This window comes from Zootoca vivipara, chromosome 7 (genome assembly GCF_963506605.1).
Source record: "Zootoca vivipara chromosome 7, rZooViv1.1, whole genome shotgun sequence".
NCBI lineage: Eukaryota > Metazoa > Chordata > Lepidosauria > Squamata > Lacertidae > Zootoca > Zootoca vivipara.
Genome location: NC_083282.1, coordinates 76,194,547 through 76,215,096, shown reverse-complemented (window position 1 = coordinate 76,215,096; position 20,550 = coordinate 76,194,547). Strand labels below are relative to the sequence as shown.

Genomic DNA, 20,550 nt, shown 5'->3' with positions numbered 1-20,550 from the left:
GCCACACTAAATGATCCAAGTTCTTACAAATGTGGAATTGGTATTATGTGGCACCTGTAGTTGTGCCAATTCTGCTGATTGAAGGGGTCAAGTGGGGTACGGCGATCTTGTAGGTAAACTGGTCCCAAGCTGTTAAGGGCTATAGTAACATCTTGAACTTGGCCTGGGAGCAGATTGGCACCCAGTGCAGATCTCTGAGCACAGGTGTTTATATCCTGACAAGGTCTCACTCCTGTCAGTTGTGAAAACAGAAGAGCTGAAATATTATATTCAGTGGTGTACCTATCTGGGTTGGGTTTTTTGGGGGTGTTTTGGTTTTTTTGGAAGCAGTGCATTGTGCACCATGCTATTCCCAAAGCTGAGATTCTTAATTTAGTTTTAGTTTCTAACAAATACACATGTTTAGGAATATTCAAGGATTTCTCTACCGAACTCATGCCAACCTCCACGGTTTACCCCACGCCTTAGTCCTTAAATATAGTGTTGTGCCACCTAGTGCCAAAGCAAAGATCTGCACATCTAGTTTGCCGCTGTTTGTTATTTTAAGTTCTTAAACTGACGGCTGCAGCATTCCTCTCCCCACCCCTCATCCCTTTAGCCTCTCTTTGTCCCAGCACATTCCTTTGCTGCAGTTTGCAGTAGCATAGGAACTACTTGTAGGAGTCCCGGACTTTAAAATTAGACAACAAAGTGAGGTGGTTGGGTTTTTTTCCCCATTAGCAGATCTACTGGCCAGGAGGGCTCCAGGCTGCTCCCTGAATCTTTCTTGGCAAACATTTGGCCCAATCAGTTTCACTTCTCTAAGGGGAGGGAGAGAACTAGAGGAGCCAAGTATTTTTTGCTTATGAGTGAAATTGACACGAACCTAGTTCCTCATGTAGCTTCTTAAATGGCAAGCTGCGGTGCCTAGAATGAGGAGGTTACTCTCAAGTAAGCATGTTAAATATAGTAATTTAATTCACAGTAATGGTAAATGCTTGTTTGCATTACTATATGTTTAAATTTGATTGGTTGGTAACGGAATTCTAGAGAGTTCTTCAGTAGTTCTCATGTGATTGGCTAACGTTGGTCACATGGGAGTTATCTAATGAAGGAGAGATTCTGTTTTGCGAAAAGCAAGATGACTGTGTTTTAGAATCCACTGTGAACACTGCTAAGTTGAATAGAGTGTTGGGGTGCCGCTTCTCTGCTTGAAAGAAAGAGAGCAAAGCTGCAGGAGAAGATAAAAATGGAAGTCTCTCAAAGGAGCTGCAAGGCATGATCTAACTGAGATAGAGAAGGCTGAGTGCTGAGCTCTGAAAAGAGAGGAAAATACAGTTGCTTGGAAGTTAGAAGAAGGGACTGTAAGCCAATGCTTGGAGAAGCATGTGACTGTAAATATTATGTTTTAATTCATCTATAAGTTTCTGTAAGTAAAGTCTGGACATTGGTTTAATTTCCAAAGAAGGATGTCAGTCATATATATTTGATTTTTTTGCTTCTTAGCTGCGTTTTTACTACCCTTACTTCAACAAAAGCATACTAGCCTGCCATCTCAAGTGACTAACAGGCAGAGAGCAATGCCCTCATTGCAGACTTAAGGCAAACATAACAAGAACATAGTGAGGAGGAAGCAAAGACTTCTTTAATGAGTTATGCCTGCTCCCAATGGAAATAAGAGAGGCTACTGAGAGCGGTTGTCAACAGAACAGACAAAAAGACTAGTGCTTTTAACAACAACTTTATCAGCAAAAATCAGCAACAGGAGCTTTTCACAGCATGGAGATAAACATTACCTGCTAACTGGTGTCAATCCAACCATTGTTAAAAGCACAACTACACAAGCTGTAAAAACTCAAATGATGGCCGCCCTACATACTATTCAATGGTGCTACTGGTGCAATCTCCAGCTGCTGTTCCTGAGCCAAGTCTTTGGAAATACAGACACTGCAAACATGCCTTTAATCTGCTGCTGTGGAGCTTTTCTTTTCTTTTCTTTTCTTTTGTATATTTGAAAGAGGCTGTAACTAAGAGATGCAAGTGATTTTTTTTTTCCACATAGCTTTTTGGTTCGTTTGTATTTTATTTGTTTCATTTTCCATTTCTAGTAAATTCATTTACTAGATCCCCCCCCCCCCGCAGAGTGCATCAGGAGGCCCAACCATTCATCTGCTGCCTGTAACTTCTAGGTTTTCTATCCAAACGGCATGAAACTTGCAAGGACTGTACTAGCTTCCAAAGTCATCAGGCTCACTAAATTTCAGATAAGGGCCACTATTTTACATTAATTTTAAAGGCACATTGGCAAAATAATAATAATGTTAATTTCACATATATGCTCATAGGGTCTGATTAGCCAGGAACCTTGGGGTCATAGTAGGTAGCTCAATGAAGATGTTGATCCAGTGTGTGGTAGCTGTGAATAAGTCACATTTCATGTTAGGGATCATTAGGAAAGGAATTGAAAATAAAACTGCCAGTTTCATAATGCCATTATACAAATCTATACTGTAAATTTCTCTGTGCCTAATTGTGCAGGGGCTGAGATACCGGGGGATGGGGTAAGTACTTGAGAGACCTATGGTATGGAGAAAAAGCAAATATTATCATGTTTTTTCTCTCTGCATCCACTATGCACACACTTTCTCCTTTTGGTAAGCATTGCTCGGCAGCCTTTAAGATCCCAAAGTGGCATTGGCACACACTCTAATAGATGGACAATCTTGTTCTGTTCTCATTGAGAAGTTATGACAAGCAAAGAGACACACGTACCTTAACCCTTGAAGTGCTTGCTTGAGCAAGCATCAGCAGAAAAGAGCCTGCTCCATCACAAAGGTGACTTTGTGTTAGAAAGACTATTTACTATTAACTTTGTCAAGAGCAGGGGTCAGCAAACTTTTTCAGCAGGGGGCTGGTCCACTGTCTCTCAGACCTTGTTGGGGGCCGGACTATATTTTGAAAAATAAAATAAAACGAACTAATTCCTATGCCCCACAAATAACCCAGAGATGCATTTTAAATAAAAGTACACATTCTACTCATGTAAAAACACGAGGCAGGCCCCACAAATAACCCAGAGATGCATTTAAAATAGAAGGGCACATTCTACTCATGTAAAAACACGCTGATTCCCAGACCGTCCGCGGGCCGGATTTAGAAGGTGATTGGGCCTGATCTGGCCCCCGGGCCTTAGGTTGCCTACCCATGCTCCAGAGGGATAGCCGTGCTAGTCTGCTGCACAAACAACAAGGGGTCTTATGGCACCTTGAAGACTCACGAATGTCATACAGCAAAAGCTTTAATGGTCCACTTGATCAGATGCGCCAAGTATTATCAAAAGAGAATGAGAGGGGGTAGCAATTAGTTCAAATTACCATATGTTGATACTTATTAAGGGGGAATAAACAAGCAGTCTCGTTTGTTCCATTTTCCCACTCCTTTTCAAAATAAAATGCAATCCCCCTGACAGAGAAGACTTATTGTGAAACTGTGCCTGTAGAGTTAGAAAATAAATGTAGAGTGTTGCAGTCCTATGCATATCACTTGGAATTAAATCCCTGAAACTTCTGAATAAACATACATAGGAACTGGCTGTAGTCTTTCCTGATCATTCTCAAAACTTTGCAGTTCCTCCTTCTAAACTGTATGTCTAAACTGTAAGGAGGCTACTTGCAGAAGATAAATAAAAGAATGGGGGATTGGGACTACCTCAGATATTCCTTCTTTGTTGCATACAGTCTCCTTTATTAATTCAAATGGCCATTTAATCTGCATCTCCAGTATGGATTTGCACTTGTTCCTGTCAGCCATATTAATCATTTTAATACCTCAATTATACATTTATTAATCTACCCTATGTCTTTTCATTTCATTGTAGCACTGTAATAAGATTTTGTATGTTAATCATATGGGGTGTGTGTGTGTGACCGGACACCAGAGAAAGACAGATTACTATTTTGCTAAGCAGCCAGAAGTGTTGTCATATTAATCAATATTATCTCAGTAATTTAATACCACTTTTGCTATGCATCTTCCCAATCTAATTATTACTAGCCAATAGTGTGCTGCTAAACAATGTATATGTATCTTTGTGAGTTATCAGCATTTTATATTGAGGCATTTTAACTTGCAAAACCAAGCTCCTGTTAATAATGTGCTATTTGCAGCACAATCCTATGCAGCTATGCTCACAACTATTGAGTTCAGTAGGTTCTATAGCCAAGTAAGTATGCATGGGATTGAAGCCTTGGTATCACTTTTAAATTCCATCATACAACTAATTTGCAATTCAATAAATATTATACTGTGGTTATTTTGTTCAAAGTGTGAGGCACAAATCCAGAGTGAAGTCCCTAAGACAGTTGGATGGCGCCTTGCATGCCTCCTGGCAACTCCTGCAGCCAAGCTGGTACCAAACATATTACTCTGCTTTCCTTTGGACCACATCAGCAAGGCTGAAAGTGGGGGCTTGTCATCTGGGCAGTCTGGGACCTCCATACACACATCCCAGGCTTGTGCCCCAGGGAGGTCACTTCAGTGTTGCTAGTGGAGCAGCTTTACTTCACCCTTGGAGGCGCACTCCATTGTCTCTTGACATAGATAGATGTCAACAAGTATGATGTAGAATGGCTAAAACATTCCTAATTAAGAAGAGATGGTGTGCTGCATTTTCTGTAATTCTTAATGGCAAACATAACTATATTTCTGTGGGCAGTTTGACTAGATTCTAAATATTGGGCACTGTAATGCTAACCATGAAATTCAGTTTGATACGATGATCCAGCAGTCATTCATCTAAACCACATTGTAAGATCAAGGCACAACAAAACTTGGATGCACCATATCCTATAGTGGTTGTTGTACTACTTGCAGAAGATTCCAGGTTCACTTTCCAGCATCTCAAACTAAAAGGATGTTAGCATCAGGGTTGGGAAAGATTTCTGCTTGGAAATCCACCATTAGTTACAGTGGCAGAAGCTATGTAAGGCAGCTTTATAACTTGGATTTCAGCTCATTTCCCCCTCTTCTCATTTGCCAGACCTTTGATTTATTATACATGTTCACACTTTCAGTTCTCATTTTATTCCACAACTTATAACTTCCTTTTCTTTCTTTTGTGTTGCGATGAAAAGCACAAAGGACAAAATTGGCTGAACTTCAAATAATACTTGCAAACATGCAAGTAAAGAAAAGCTCTAATAGTTGGTTCTCTTTCACAGCTGAAGAAGGCGGTAGTGAAGAAGCAGTAATTAGGAAAAGCAAAATAAGTATTTTTACACTGTGCTCTTACCACTGGTTGCTCTGCCTTTGCTTCACAAAGTGTATTGTTTACTAGGAAAGCGGCTGACCTTAGAACACTGGGATTTGGCAAGTTGACACACCAGTGTGTCATTTGCTTTACAGCTCAGGCTGTATACACATTACCTCAGAGTCTGACTCCAAGTCCAGCATGCTCCCCCCTGCAGATGCTTGAAGCTGAGTACACATGACATGAGCCACAATCCACAGGTACCCTGCAGCTTCTTGAGAAGTACTCCTGTTTTGATGCTGTTTCCCTTGAAAAGGGAAGCCAAGGTTAAGCTGGGGTGTGTACATTTCAGGCAGCCATTTGTACATGCACAGATGACCGAACATGAATTGGAGCTCAGTGCAGGGAAACAAATAGGCGTTGGGTGGAGACATCCTTGCCCACTCTCTGGTCTGTACAGCAGTGTAAGAATGTAATCTTCGCTGTAATCTGGTCAACTTGCATGTCTATTATACCAATCTGGTTTAATTGTTTTCCTTTTATTTTCCTAACAGCTAAATATTTATGGCGTTTATACTTCGTTCTTCACCCCAAAAGTGGCTTCCATACTAAAAATCCACACTAAGACTCAGGTTCGCAATCGAAAAGGACACAGCCGGTGAGGGAAAGGGACTAAGAGGGAGGAGAGAAAAGCGAGCTTAAGCACAAGTTTTTCAAGTTACAGTTCTTAGTACGTATAACACAGTTACTGGTATGTGCAGATTTGGGCTGTCTAGAAAAGCAGTAACTCCCCATTGATGTCAGAAGTATTACAGAACCATTTACATCATTAAAATGGAATTGTGGGTATTCCCCCCTCCCCATTTTACAGTTTGGGAGCAAAAGCTGTTAGATAATAGCTTATTCTATCCCATCATTAAAATTTGAGTCTGGAATACCAGTTGTCTTGTACTGGAATGAAATGAGGGGTGTGCTGTCGGACTTGGGGGCGGGGGAGGTAACAAGTCTGGTCCAGTTTAGCAAGCAATATACAAAGCAAGTTGAGAGAAATTGTCAGGTGCGATCTGAAAACGCAATTCCACTAACTAGTAGGTTGAAAGAAGCTATTTCACTTACCAAGTATATATCGTTTTCGAGTGCATAGTAAGGAAAGCAACTGCCATCGCTTGTATTTTACGGTTAGGGAACGGAAAAGGCCAGGAAAGAGAGATGGAAAGCAACTTTCCTAAAGTCTGTTGGTTATTCAACAGGGTGTTAGCAAGTTTCCAAAGTCACTGGAGGTACACATTTTACATATGAATTAGTATGTGTTCAGCATAAACTTGCATATATAGAGTGATTGTGTCTGCCTGTAAATTTCATAGAACTTTATTTTCTCAAAGTTTGTTTCCGATGCAGGTTAGATCCATAAGGCTGCAGTCCTATTCAGACTTACCTGGGAGTAAATCTCAATGAACTCAATGGTGCTGACTTCTAAGTATTTATTTAAGAGTGTGTGTGTAGAGAGAGAGAGAGATGTATAAACTGCTGAAGCAGTCTGACAAAATACTGCCCAAGTGAAGTAATTCTGAAAACCTGCCAAATGCACAGCTTTCCATGGCTTTTTGTTTTCTTGCCAGCAAGCAAGCTCCTTTTGACATATGAATTAGAAGATCCTTTCCCTTCAATGGGAAGCCCTATTTATTTTGCAAGCTTGTTACCAACCAGGGGGTACATTATTCTTTAATGCATCTGTGTAACTTCCATTAACATTGATTGGAATTACGTGTACTTGCTGAGAAAATCTCTACCTTTTGTTAAAATGGAAGCTCTGTTGTGACTGATTTTTTTTTTATGACATTGGTGATTATGCCATTGCTATATTAGATTTTAGACTGTTTTGTTTACGGTTTGATGCTTATTTATTTATTTATTTTAATTAAGCAGCATTTAAATACACCTTCCCTTTCTTCTGATATGAAGCACACTTTTAAGAGTATGATTGGAAGAGGGGGGGAAATAGATAGTTTAGCTAAGCCCCTCTGTCCAAAGGCAGGACCAGTTGCCATCCATCTCAACAATCCTTTATCCATCTCACAATTCAGTCATTTGGTTTTGAGGAAAGTACACTACACACAGTGGTTGAGACCGAGTTAGCCAGACACATTAATTTCTGTTTCCTTTGGGGAAGATTTTCCTGTGATTTTAGGCGGGTTTTGGGGTGACATGGTGCTTGGCTCTAAAAATGGAAAAATAATATTTCACTATCCCCTTGTGGGCTATTTTCACATGACACTGACTCCATTTTTGCATTTCCTGTGCCTGTAATTGGATTGTAAAACCCCATATTGGCTAGAATGTAGATCCAGTTTTTAAATGGCTCACTTCCATTTCGCCCTGCTCCAGAAGCATCCTTATTGTATAAGCACACTCATTCCTCTGCAAGCATTTCCACTACTTCAGCCACTTATAAGTGAAAAATGCCCTTTGTGTTCTTTATGAGCTTGATCTTTGAATTACCCAGTTTATTCATAAACAATTCAGCGTGAACTGGGAGATGGGGGACGCAAAGTGTCATGCACTATATTAAAATGGAAGAAGCTTATTTTGGGGAGGAGAAACTATGAAACTTTCTTTACTCCAAAAAGTTTGCCAGGGAGAAATTCAGCAGTAGTACCGTAGTTAAAACTGGATCCAAGAAACAATGCCATGAACCACTTTGGATCTTCCAGTGCCATGCCCCCCCCCCTTTTTATCTTCAGGACCAAACCTGCTCTACTGTTTTATGTTTATTCCTGTTGCCAGAGCCCAGAGGCTTTAGTCAGGATCAGGCCCAGTCTTGTATTATTGCATCTCTCTACCCAGAGGAGCCTTATGCTCATCCTGTATAATTAGGTACCACATCTGGCAACACCATAAAGAGAGCCTAATTTTTCCAATCCATCCCTTTCTTGGAGAAAGTTCAGATTCCCTTCTTTAACAACCTGCTGTCACCAACCTGGCCCTTTAACAAGAGAGGAGCCAGCTTGCTGTCAATTAAACAATTTGCAGCTTGCCTCCTTGAGCTTCGCCGCCTTTTGCCACTTCGGGTGCAGTTCCAGAGCGAATCCGCAGAAACTGGCAAGAAACAAGCCGCGCTAGTGCTTTGCATATCTTAATACAGTAGCTATTTTCGTCCAACAACAGGAGGGAAACTCCCTCCCTTCTTGTCGTCAAGGTAAGATTATGGGCTGCCAAGAGCCAAGCTCTGTTCAGGGCGCTTTCTCTCTTCCAGCAATCTTCCCCACTCTTTAAGTGGGGTTAAGAGGGTTAGGTAGGTGCGCAGGTGTATAGCGGGTTGTCTAGTTAGCCAGAAAGACCCAACTTCGCTTCCGGTGGGAGAAAGAAGCTTCTTTTGTTGAATCTCTATGTCTCTGACATCGCTCTTTGGTGTGTGCGCGCGTATGTATGCGCGCTCTCTCTCACACACACACACAGCTTTGCAAAGCAGTCTGAGGGTCAGTGTGTCAATGTGATGTGAATGGGTCGCGATGGGATGTATATATTTATTTACATTTATTTGGGGGAATGTGAAGCGCTGCGTGGCGAAGACTTGCCGCCGCTGCTTTACTTGGACTTTGAACAAATGGTGGGGGCGGGTGGAACAGGTTTCCAACACCCCCCAAAAAAAACCGCTCGGGGATTGCGTCAAGGCTGGGGAGGAGGATCCTCCAGGAAAGAAATTAACTTACAAAAAAAACCCACACACACACACAAAACCATAAAGGCCTCCCCACATGTCTCTCTCCCTTCCCTCCCCGCTCGCCCCTCCCTCCGCGCTCTGATTTGAAATGGGATCCAGCCGCAGCCTTTCGCCGTGGCTTAGTCGCCTCCTGCCCGGCTCGGATTCGCACCGGCTGCAGCGGCAGGAGCGAGAGAAGAAGCAAGAAGGAAGAAGAGCGCCCAGCTCTTGCCTGCGCCAAGGTCTTGGCCCCGCGTTGCACAGCTAAGCCCAGCTGCTGTTGCTGCTGCTGCCGCCTCTGCTGCTGCCGCCTGGTGCAGCCGGCGGAATAGTCGAGGGCAGACTGAGAGCTCCTCTGCTCCGGCAAAGCAGAGCGAGCCGCCGCCGCTTCGTGCTCCGCTTCCCGGCGAGGGCAGGACAGCCGAGCAAACCCCAGAAGGGCCACGGAGGGCGCCCACTCCGTCTCCAGCAGGGACGCGGCGCCCGGGGAGCCTCCACCTGGGCGGGAGACGAGGCGATGCCGGGGCGTCCGGCCGAGCTCCGCGGCGCTTGCAGCCGCACTTGCTGCTGCTTCTGGGAAGGCGAGCTGCTCCTGACGCGGGGAGAACCAGGGACATGCTGCCGATGCACCTCCGGCCCCGGCCAGGTGAGCTGGCGGGCACGTTGGCCGGCCGAGCAGGGTTGGTAGGGCGGCGGTTGGGGGAGCAGGCAGGCGGGCAGCGCGGGGCGACGGAGCCACCCAACGGGAGAGCCGAGCGCAGCCCCTGCAGGAGGACAGCAGGGCGCCGCCCATGGAGAGCCCCGCCGCGCCGGAGGACATACTCCCCGGCTGCCCACCCACCTCGGGGCTGCCTGGCGTTGGCCTGTCCAGCCCAAGAGAGTCCCGGCTGCCCCTCTTTTGGAGGCGCTGCAAGCTGAGGACGCGGCAGAAAGGGGGTCCCCAGATCTCTGCCTGGTACAGCGGGCCTGAGTCCCAGACGCAGCTGAGCTGGGGTGGGCGGCGGGAGGCACCGGGGAGGGAAGCCGGAGAGGTTCGGGAGGGATCTCCCAACTTATTTTCGTAGCGGTGCGGAGGGGAGGGGGACTTGCGCACTTAAGGCGGCAGAGAGCCGCTTGCAAAGCAACCGCTGATGTTTCGGCACTTCGCGTTAGCGGGGGGGGGGAGGGGAAGCATCTGCCGAAGGAGCGGCGGGAGGGGAGGCATTGCTTGTTCTTGTTTCGTTAGCCTTCCGGATTTGCCTGCTTCTGGCAGAGCTTTGGGGCTGATCGCCGCGTGCCTGCTTATCACTTGTGGACTTGTCGCTTGGAGACGCCTAGCTCCGGCTGTGCTAACTTTCTCCGCTGAAGTGCAGTGCGCCTGAGTCGGCTTCGGAGCAGAAGGAAGAGTTCTGCTTGCCGCCGGTGACTAGCCCGGATGGCTCATTCACACATGCGCTGCGTTCCTCGGAAGCCACGGGCAAGTCGCTGCGGAAAAAACGGGGGTATGCCTCCTTAGCCCCGCCTGAGTACTTTTTAAAAGGCTGTGAGCCTTAAGGCTAGAGAGGTACAGGAATCAACGCTCCAAGTGAACGACTGCAGACTTCTTTGCCTTTGCAAATGCATCATTTCTGAATTTCTGACTTCTGAAATGTCAGTGTTTGTGCATCATTGCAGTTCACTTTGACTATGGTGTGGACCCCTCCCCAAGTTTTTATAAATAACACGAAACAATTTAAAGTGCTTGGTTGTCAGGGTGCAGCCTCATTTTCAGGGACTGTCTCTTAATTCTGGTCATCACTGCCCCATAAGGAGCATGAACCCATATTCACAACTACCGTACTAGGCACTGTAGAGACTTCTTATGATGAAAACCTTATCAGTGCTGGTTGTGTATAAACTTTCTGAGCTGTCAATTATTTGTAGCGAAGCTATGCTTTGTGGTTGCTTTTAAAAAAAACCGGGGGGGGGTTAAACTTAAGACTCTGTAAAAGGAAGGTTTTACCTGTGGGTTCTGAGATCTCATACAGTACTGGAAAAATGACGAAGTGTTAACATGAGAATGGCTAGCTTTTCATGCTCTGCTGAAATGCAGCTATGGGTTGATACATTTGGTGTGTAACAACAAAAGTCATGCAACTTGGGTCTAAGAAACAGTTATGGTTGTTTATTTCTGTGAAGGTGCTTCCAGATAACACTTAAGATTTCTGTCCGCATTATTAAAATACATTCTTGTTAACAAAAAAGGGGTATAGAGAGAGAGTCTCTTCTGAAATAATGTGTTTCTTTACAAGGATGGATAGTATAGATACTGATTGCAGTCATTTCTGGTTGCAATGTTCACTGCTTGGAGTATTCAGTGGGGGGTGTAATTCAAAGCTACCTACTGCCTAGATACAGTTTTGTGTGTGTGTGTGTGTGTGTGTGTGTGTGTGTGTGTGTGTGTTTGACTACCTGGACCAGTTCCTCCTTTTCTAATGAAAAGTTAGACATTTGCACAAAAGGTATAGGTCCCCCCCCCTAAAATAGTTCAACTACATAAAATTGGACTGCTTGAAAGAACTTCAGCTGTCATCATTAGCAGTGAGTTGAGATTTCGGTCTGTTGTCATACTTTAGAATTAGACTCGCCAAATGGGAGGTGGGGGGAAATCCACTATAGTAGGGTTACAGTGTAAATAAGAGGTTTAGAAATACTAATCTTAATGTCTGTCTGTATGCACACAATGAACTGTCAAATGAAATGGTGAAGTGAACTTTCAGTTGATGTAATATGTAGTGTAATATTGGGGGGGAAATGTTGCCCAACCCAGCTCCCATTGAGATTGGCAAAGCTACCTTTTGTTTTTCTGGGTGCATGTGTGAAACCAAAGAGCCTCACTCTGAAAACATCTGTATTAGAGCAGAGGGGCTGGGGAGGGAGGCACAGGCACAAGCGCCAGCAGAAAACGCAGAACTGGCAATACAATGATCAGCATGCCTGTTTCATTGGGATGGTTGCTAAGGAATGAATTAGGTGTACAGATTTATTTTCATGATTTTTAAAACATGACAAATTCTGCATTTTTCGATCAGTTAATGCATCTGGCATAATCAACAGCTATGCCAAACCCAGTGGGGGCAAGCTGTTGCCTATTGGCCTATATTTGGAGATGCCCTGCTGCCTTTTAAGTGCCATTTTCTTCCTATATTTAGGCTACTAGTTTGAGGAGGTGTTTCCATGCACCCCGATCCTAAAAAAAAACATTTACCAAAGAGTTAAAAGAGACTTGCCACCCAATAAAGCTGCTTAGTATTTGTTGTTGTTGTTTAGTCGTTTAGTCGTGTCCGACTCTTCGTGACCCCATGGACCATAGCACGCCAGGCACTCCTGTCTTGCACTGCCTCCCGCAATTTGGTCAAACTCATGTTCGTAGCTTCGAGAACACTGTCCAACCATCTTGTCCTCTGTCGTCCCCTTCTCCTAGTGCCCTCAATCTTTCCCAACATCAGGGTCTTTTCCAAGGATTCTTCTCTTCTCATGAGGTGGCCAAAGTATTGGAGCCTCAGCTTCACGATCTGTCCTTCCAGGGAGCACTCAGGGCTGATTTCCTTAAGAATGGATAGGTTTGATCTTCTTGCAGTCCATGGGACTCTCAAGAGTCTCCTCCAGCACCATAATTCAAAAGCATCAATTCTTCGGCGATCAGCCTTCTTTATGGTCCAGCTCTCACTTCCATACATCACTACTGGGAAAACCATAGCTTTAACTATACGGACCTTTGTCGGCAAGGTGATGTCTCTGCTTTTTAAGATGCTGTCTAGGTTTGTCATTGCTTTTCTCCCAAGAAGCAGGCGTCTTTTAATTTCGTGACTGCTGTCACCATCTGCAGTGATCAAGGAGCCCAAGAAAGTAAAATCTCTCACTGCCTCCATTTCTTCCCCTTCTATTTGCCAGGAGGTGATGGGACCAGTGGCCATGATCTTGGTTTTTTTGATGTTGAGCTTCAGACCATATTTTGCGCTCTCCTCTTTCACCCTCATTAAAAGGTTCTTTAATTCCTCCTCGCTTTCTGCCATCAAGGTTGTGTCATCTGCATATCTGAGGTTGTTGATATTTCTTCCGGCAATCTTAATTCCGGCTTGGGATTCATCTAGTCCAGCCTTTCGCATGATGAATTCTGCATATAAGTTAAATAAGCAGGGAGACAATATACAACCTTGTCGTACTCCTTTCCCAATTTTGAACCACTCAGTTGTTCCATATCCAGTTCTAACTGTAGCTTCTTGTCCCACATAGAGATTTCTCAGGAGACAGATGAGGTGATCAGGCACTCCCATTTCTTTAAGAACTTGCCATAGTTTGCTGTGGTCGACACAGTCAAAGGCTTTTGCATAGTCAATGAAGCAGAAGTAGACGTTTTTCTGGAACTCTCTAGCTTTCTCCATAATCCAGCGCATGTTTGCTATTTGGTCTCTGGTTCCTCTGCCCTTTCGAAATCCAGCTTGCACTTCTGGGAGTTCTCGGTCCACATACTGCCTAAGCCTGCCTTGTAGAATTTTAAGCATAACCTTGCTAGCGTGTGAAATGAGCGCAATTGTGCGGTAGTTGGAGCATTCTTTGGCACTGCCCTTCTTTGGAATTGGGATGTAGACTGATCTTCTCCAATCCTCTGGCCATTGCTGAGTTTTCCAAACTTGCTGGCATATTGGGTGTAGCACCTTAACAGCATCATCTTTTAAAATTTTAAATAGTTCAGCTGGAATATCATCACTTCCACTGGCCTTGTTATTAGCAGTGCTTTCTAAGGCCCATTTGACTTCACTCTCCAAGATGTCTGGCTCAAGGTCAGCAACCACACTACCTGGGGTGTACGAGACCTCCATATCTTTCTGGTATAATTCCTCTGTGTATTCTTGCCACCTCTTCTTGATGTCTTCTGCTTCTGTTAGGTCCTTACCACTTTTGTCCTTGATTATGGTAATCTTTGTACGAAATGTTCCTTTCATATCTCCAATTTTCTTGAACAGATCTCTGGTTTTCCCCATTCTATTGTTTTCCTCTATTTCTTTGCATTGCTCATTTAAGAAGACCCTCTTGTCTCTCCTTGCTGTTTTTTGGAAATCTGCATTCAGTTTCCTGTATCTTTCCCTATCTCCCTTGCATTTTGCTTGCCTCCTCTCCTCCGCTATTTGTAAGGCCTCGTTGGACAGCCATTTTGCTTTCTTGCATTTCCTTTTCCTTGGGATGGTTTTCGTTGCTGCCTCCTGTATAATGTTACGAGCCTCCATCCATAGTTCTTCAGGCACTCTGTCCACCAAATCTAAATCCTTAAACCTGTTCCTCACTTCCACTGTGTATTCATAAGGGATTTGATTCAGATTGTATCTTACTGGCCCAGTGGTTTTTCCTACTTTCTTCAGTTTAAGCTGGAATTTTGCTATAAGAAGCTGATGATCTGAGTTACAGTCAGCTCCAGGTCTTGTTTTTGCTGACTGTATAGAGCTTCTCCATCTTTGGCTGCAGAGAATATAATCAATCTGATTTCGATGCTGCCCATTTGGTGATATCCATGTGTAGAGTCGTCTCTTGTGTTGTTGGAAGAGAGTGTTTGTGATGACCAGCTTGTTCTCTTGACAGAACTCTATTAGCCTTTGCCCTGCTTCATTTTGAACTCCCAGGCCAAACTTGCCAGTTGTTCCTTTTATCTCTTGATTCCCTACTTTAGCATTCCAATCCCCTGTAATGAGAAGAACATCCTTCTTTGGTGTCATTTCTAGAAGGTGTTGTAGGTCTTCATAGAATTGGTCAATTTCACTTTCTTCAGCACCGGTAGTTGGTGCATAAACTTGGATGACTGTGATGTTAAAAGGTCTGCCTTGGATTCGTATCGAGATCATTCTGTCATTTTTGAGATTGCATCCCATTACAGCTTTTGCCACTCTTTTGTTGACTATGAGGGCCACTCCATTTCTACTACGGGATTCTTGCCCACAGTAGTAGATATGATAGTCATCCGAACTGAATTCGCCCATTCCCTTCCATTTTAGTTCACTGATGCCCAGGATGTCGATATTTATTCTTGTCATCTCATTTTTGACCACATCCAGCTTACCTCCATTCATGGTTCTTACATTCCAGGTTCCTATGCAATATTTTTCTTTACAGCATCGGACTTTCCTTTCGCTTCCAGGCATATCCGCAACTGAGCGTCCTTTCGGCTTTGGCCCAGCCGCTTCATCAGCTCTGAATCTACTTGTACTTGTCCTCCGCTCTTCCTCAGTAGCATGTTGGACGCCTTCCGACCTGAGGGGCTCATCTTCCAGCGTCATAACTTTTATATGCCTGTTGTCTTTGTCCATGGAGTTTTCTTGGCAGGGTTACTGGAGTGGCTTGCCAGTTCCTTCTCCAGGTGGATCACGTTTAGTCAAAACTCTCCACTATGACCTGTCCATCTTGGGTGGCCCTGCATGGCATAGCTCATAGCTTCTCTGAGTTATTCAAGCCCCTTTGCCACGACAAGGCATTGATCCATGAAGGGGGCTTAGTATTTAAAAAGGGGGAAATTCTTTGTTTTTATGTAGTATGTTTGTGAAATGGGTCTTAAAGGGGAATTCAAGATTGATCTTTGCTTTTAGACTTTTTCTAGATCAGCTGCATTACTGAGTCAAAACAATCTCAAAATTTGTTTCATGTGGTACTTTGTGCGTATGATGCTATAAAGCATCACAAAATTCACCTTGTAGTGCTAACAGTGAAGTGTGTGAGATTGAGAGAGAAGGTGCTTTCCAAAACTTGAATTTGGGGAGGTACAATAGTAACTCGGAGTCAGTTGGGTATGTGATTATGTTCTGCTAACCTGCTGCTGCTTTTCTGCAGCTCTGATCCACCTAACCAATATATTTGTCCTGGTCCTCCCAGCTTGATCTTTTATCACATTATTTGTCATGCCTTATTCCTTATCAGCTACCTGCCCAGGTATTTTTCTTCCCATTAATGTAAGAGTGCTTCTGGATCAGACCAAAAGTCTTCTACTTCACCATCATTTTTACCCCACAGGGGCAACCCAGATGCCTATGGGAACCCCATAAGAAGGGCATGGTGGCAATAGCCCCTGCCTGATCATGGAGGTACTATTTAACCACCATAGCTTGTAGCCATTGATAAGCAGATTTATCCTCCATTAATTTGCCAGCTTCCCTGCATGACCCTGGGTTCTAGTAATATAACAGAGAGAAACTTTCTCTCTCCTCTCTCTCTTTTCATGTTCTTCATAATTATATACACCTCTGTTACATTGCCCCCTATCTTATTTTTATTTGGAACTGAATAGCCCCAAATGTCTTTCTCCATGGAGTTTTCTTGGCAGGGATACTGGAGTGCCTTGCCAGTTCCTGCTCCAGATGGGTCACGTTTAGTCAAAACTCTCCACTATGACCTGTCTATCTTGGGTGACCCTGCACGGCATAGCTCATAGCTTCTCCGAGTTATTCAAGCCCCTTCGCCATGACAAGGCAATGATCCGTGAAAGGGATCCATGGGGTCACGAAGAGTCGGACACGACTAAACAACAACAGCCCCAAATGTTGTAACCTTTCCCCATTGAGGAGTTGTTTCAGTTCCTGATGATTTTGATTGCCCTTTTCTGAATCTTAGAATCATAGAATTGTAGGCCTGGAAGGGGCCATGTGGGTCATCTAGTCCAACCCCCTGTGATGCAGGAATCTTTCACCTAATCTGGGGATCAAATCCACCACCCCTGAGTTTAAGAGTCTCATGTGCTACCAGCTGAGCTATCCCAGCACTTGCCCGTTCATATACAGTATTTAACTCTTCATCCTTCTGCCTAGGCTTTATTTCTGCTACTAACCACCCGTTAGGCAATCTGAAACATCTCATAACAGATTGCTCACATTCCAGTAACTGCAGTTGTTTTGTCTCTTGGGCAACATGGAAACAGGGCCAGACTACTTCCAGCAAAGTTGCTAGTACATAGTTGAGAAGCAGAAATGATGGAAGAGGCTGCAACAGCTGTTTGGGGCACTGGGGGTGGAGACATTCTGAAAACAGTTTGGTTTTGTGGAACAAGCACTTTCATTATAAATAAGATTGCATGATACATAATTATAGCAGTGCCAGATATACCGGATCTTGATTTTTAGGCTATAAACTGAAGATCAGGGTAGAAGATATTTCAAATATTGCTTTGATTGTGCGTCTCTCTGCGTTTTCTTCAATCCTTTGGTGGCATTCTTTCCCATATGAGTTACTGCCATTCCCCTCCCTGCTCCTTGCTGCTGTTTCCTGGATTGCTTACATAGGTGGCTCAGGCAAGTCTGACTGGCTATGTCATGTTGTGATGTCATCCCATTTACTACATGATCCCTGATTGGGTATGTGATGGTTTCACTGCAGGCAGCTGAAGTTGAGTGTGAGAAACAGGAGTGTGCAAGAAAATAGCAATCTAAATGAAAAGGCAAGTGGGTGGTTTTTTTTTTTTTGCAGGCACTTGTTTTTATTTTATTGCCTAAGTAGGGAGCACTTTGACACTCAAATGGCATCAGTCACCCCCACACCCTAAAAGAGAGTACAGTAAGATTACAAGTTACACACATGTAACCTGTGCACATTCAGTTTTACATGCTTGGCCAAATAATAATAATAATAATAATAATAATAATAATAATAAGGGACCCAGGTGGCGCTGTGGTTAAACCACTGAGCCTAGGGCTTGCTGATCAGAAGGTCGGCGGTTCGAATCCCTGTGACGGGGTGAGCTCCCGTTGCTTGGTCCCAGCTCCTGCCAACCTAGCAGTTCGAAAGCACCTCAAAATGCAAGTAGATAAATAGGAACCGCTACAGCGGGAAGGTAAACGGCGTTTCCATGTGCTGCTCTGGTTTGCCAGAAGCAGCTTTGTCATGCTGGCCACATGACCTGGAAGCTGTACGCTGGCTCCCTCGGCCAATAATGCGAGATGAGCGCGCAACCCCAGAGTCGGTCACGACTGGACCTAATGGTCAGGGGTCCCTTTACCTTTACCTAATAATAATAATAATTAATTAATTAATTAATTAAAAGGGGGCAGGTGACTGAGGGGAGGGGCTTTGGCACCCAATGTGTTTTGACTATACATGTTTTTGGCTTTAGGCATTGTTCCCGGAACGTAACTCCCACATAAATTGCAGGCTTACTGTAGTTTCAGGGTGACCTCTAGAAATGAAGGTTTTTTGCTATGCATAGTACAGAATAAAATAATTGACAGGGATTCAGTAAACCACTAGTCCAATGGTCTTTGGACTGTTCCTAAGAACACTTGTGTTCCTTGGAAGCTTATTGGGCTTTTTGATGAGAAGATCCACTGTGGATGGCAAAGTTCGTGGAAGACAAAAGCTTTCCGCAATTACTGGCCTCTCATTACAATGCAGTGGTGATGGTGGGGTATTGGAGATGTTCTAGGTCCATTCTCTGTATTAGCACAGGGCAATGGGGATAGTATCACTCACATTCCTCAGCAAGAAGAAACAAGAAAGGGTTCTGTAAAAGTAGGAAATTCAAATGGATCCAGTCCAGTTGTCTGTTCCTAAAGAGTCATTGACATAGTTTTCCAAACTCCTCCTAAAAACATATAAACGCTATTTCTACATTAATTGATTTGTTTGTTGACCTTCTATCCTGTCCTTCTGCTGCAAAGTGAGCATGCTATGGCCGGCAAGATATAATAATGCAACAATCTAAAACAATGATTTCTTTCTGGTGTTCAATTTGGGTCTACCTCCCTGCAGTTTATGGTAAATACATCAATTGTTCTCCTTATCTTACCCCACCCTACACACACACTCTTCATATATCCAATTTCTTGAGCCTTTTGGCCTAGGATTTGACATCTGAACACAGATGTGTTCTATCTGTTTTCTGTTTCCTTTTCTTCTGCGAGCTGGACAAACAATTGCATCTAGTTCAAGCCTATGGTGCTGTTTCACTCTGCATTAAACTCTTTCCAGAAAGAGGCCGCAGGTTCCCAAACCACCCATCTTTACTACTTTCAGACTGGGCTCAGTCCATTCTGTCTCCCAGTGGCACTTGTATATTAAGTGGGGATAATCAAGCTTTGCCAAGCTAGTATCCTTAATTTGCAAGAGGCTGTGGGTCTTGCTTTATTCTCATAAAATGGAGCATATTATTGTTTTCCCTTGGACAATATAAGCCTGGTCTGTGGAAACCTTCAGGCCACAGGATGCTGAGCATCCTGTTCACTTATTGCACTATATTAAATGTGAAGAGAAATTACTATTCATTCTGTTTGGGTATTTCTTTGGCTTCTTTCTATGTAATGGCCAATAGAGAAATACAACGAAAATTCAGAGAAGCAACCAATGTTCACAGCAGACATGGGGAGCCTGTGACACACACACACCCAATGTTGTGAGACTCCAACTCCCACCAGCTTTCGCCAGCATGGGTAATGATGAGGGATAATGGGAGTCGGAGTCCAACAACTCTTGGAGGTTCACAAGTTCCCCTTCCCTAGTGTATGGAATCAAATTGAGAATGTGGTTCAAGTGGGTAAATGCTGAACTTGGCATTGTCACACCGTTCCTGCCTAATGATGTCCAGCGTTGGCATAAACCACAATTAACCATGCCATACAAGTGCACTGATGCTGCTGTTTGTGCCGACTCCAGACTATATGGCATGCATAAGAACTAGTCATAGTCTATTATGAATTAGGCTTTTCAACTGCCTCTGTCTTGCCAAAGTTTAATTGTCTGTAGTTGATTCTTGTGCATTTCCACCTCTGCACACATCACAGGGCAACTCCTACAAGGCTGGTGATGGTCATTGTCAATTGGTGTATCAGAAACAGGTCAGGCTTTGACACAATGAATGTGAATTGAGTAGGCAAGTTGAACATATAATGGAGCAATTATGCAACCTTGTTGCCACCTGCCAAGGGCTGTATAGATCTGCTCAGTTCACATTATTTTATTATTATTACTATTACTATTATTTAAAATTGTACAGTCATACCTCTAGTTACATATGCTTCAGGTTGCGTACGACACGGGATACGTATGTGCCAAACCCGGAAGTAACAGAATGGGTTACTTCTGGGTTCGGCGATTCGCGCATGCGCAGACGCGCCGAATGACGTCCCGTGTGTGTGCAGAAATGCCAAATTGTGCAGGCAGCATGCGCAGATCCCGTAAGTACTGCTCTGGGTGCGTACGGGGCTCCGGAACGGATCCCGTTCGTATCCAGAGGTACCACTATACCGCCTTTCATCTGTAGATCTAAGGCGGCTCACATTCTCAGCATGCCAGTTAAGTAGTGTGAATTAGCCCATGGTCTTCTGACTTGACATGCTGCTGTTTTTGTCAATTCAATAATACATATGGGGGGGGGGAAATCTGTACTATATAATTCTGTGCTGAATAGTACTGAATAGTACTGCAGCTCTAGAATGACATCTTGACCACTCTGAATGTGGAAACATCTTCTAATGTCATGTTTATGAGAGGTTTGAAGCTGTTAATTAGATTTTACAACCAACATGGAGTTGACAGTTGCCGGCCTCTGTCAAATCCAAACACATATTTCAGGAGCAAATAGGGTGGTTTTTTTTTAATGAAATAACCTAAGTTTTCTTGCCTAGTTATTACAACCAAA

At 43.9% G+C, this 20,550-nt stretch overlaps 1 protein-coding gene across 9 annotated transcripts in view; it reads left to right on the top strand.

Annotated features, from left to right (window-relative positions):
* Positions 1 to 20,550, top strand: part of SULF2 (sulfatase 2) — a 294,763-nt gene that overhangs the window by 175,076 nt on the left and 99,137 nt on the right. The window contains exon 1 of one of the 9 annotated variants that reach the window (XM_035124108.2): positions 2,165 to 8,423. The exons of 7 other annotated variants lie outside the window; for them this stretch is intronic. The gene's annotated coding sequence lies outside the window, so the exon portion shown is untranslated. Of the gene's footprint in view, positions 1 to 2,164; positions 8,424 to 8,505; positions 9,574 to 20,550 lie in introns of those variants that run through there. One more of the 9 variants, XM_035124107.2, reaches the window with a different exon arrangement.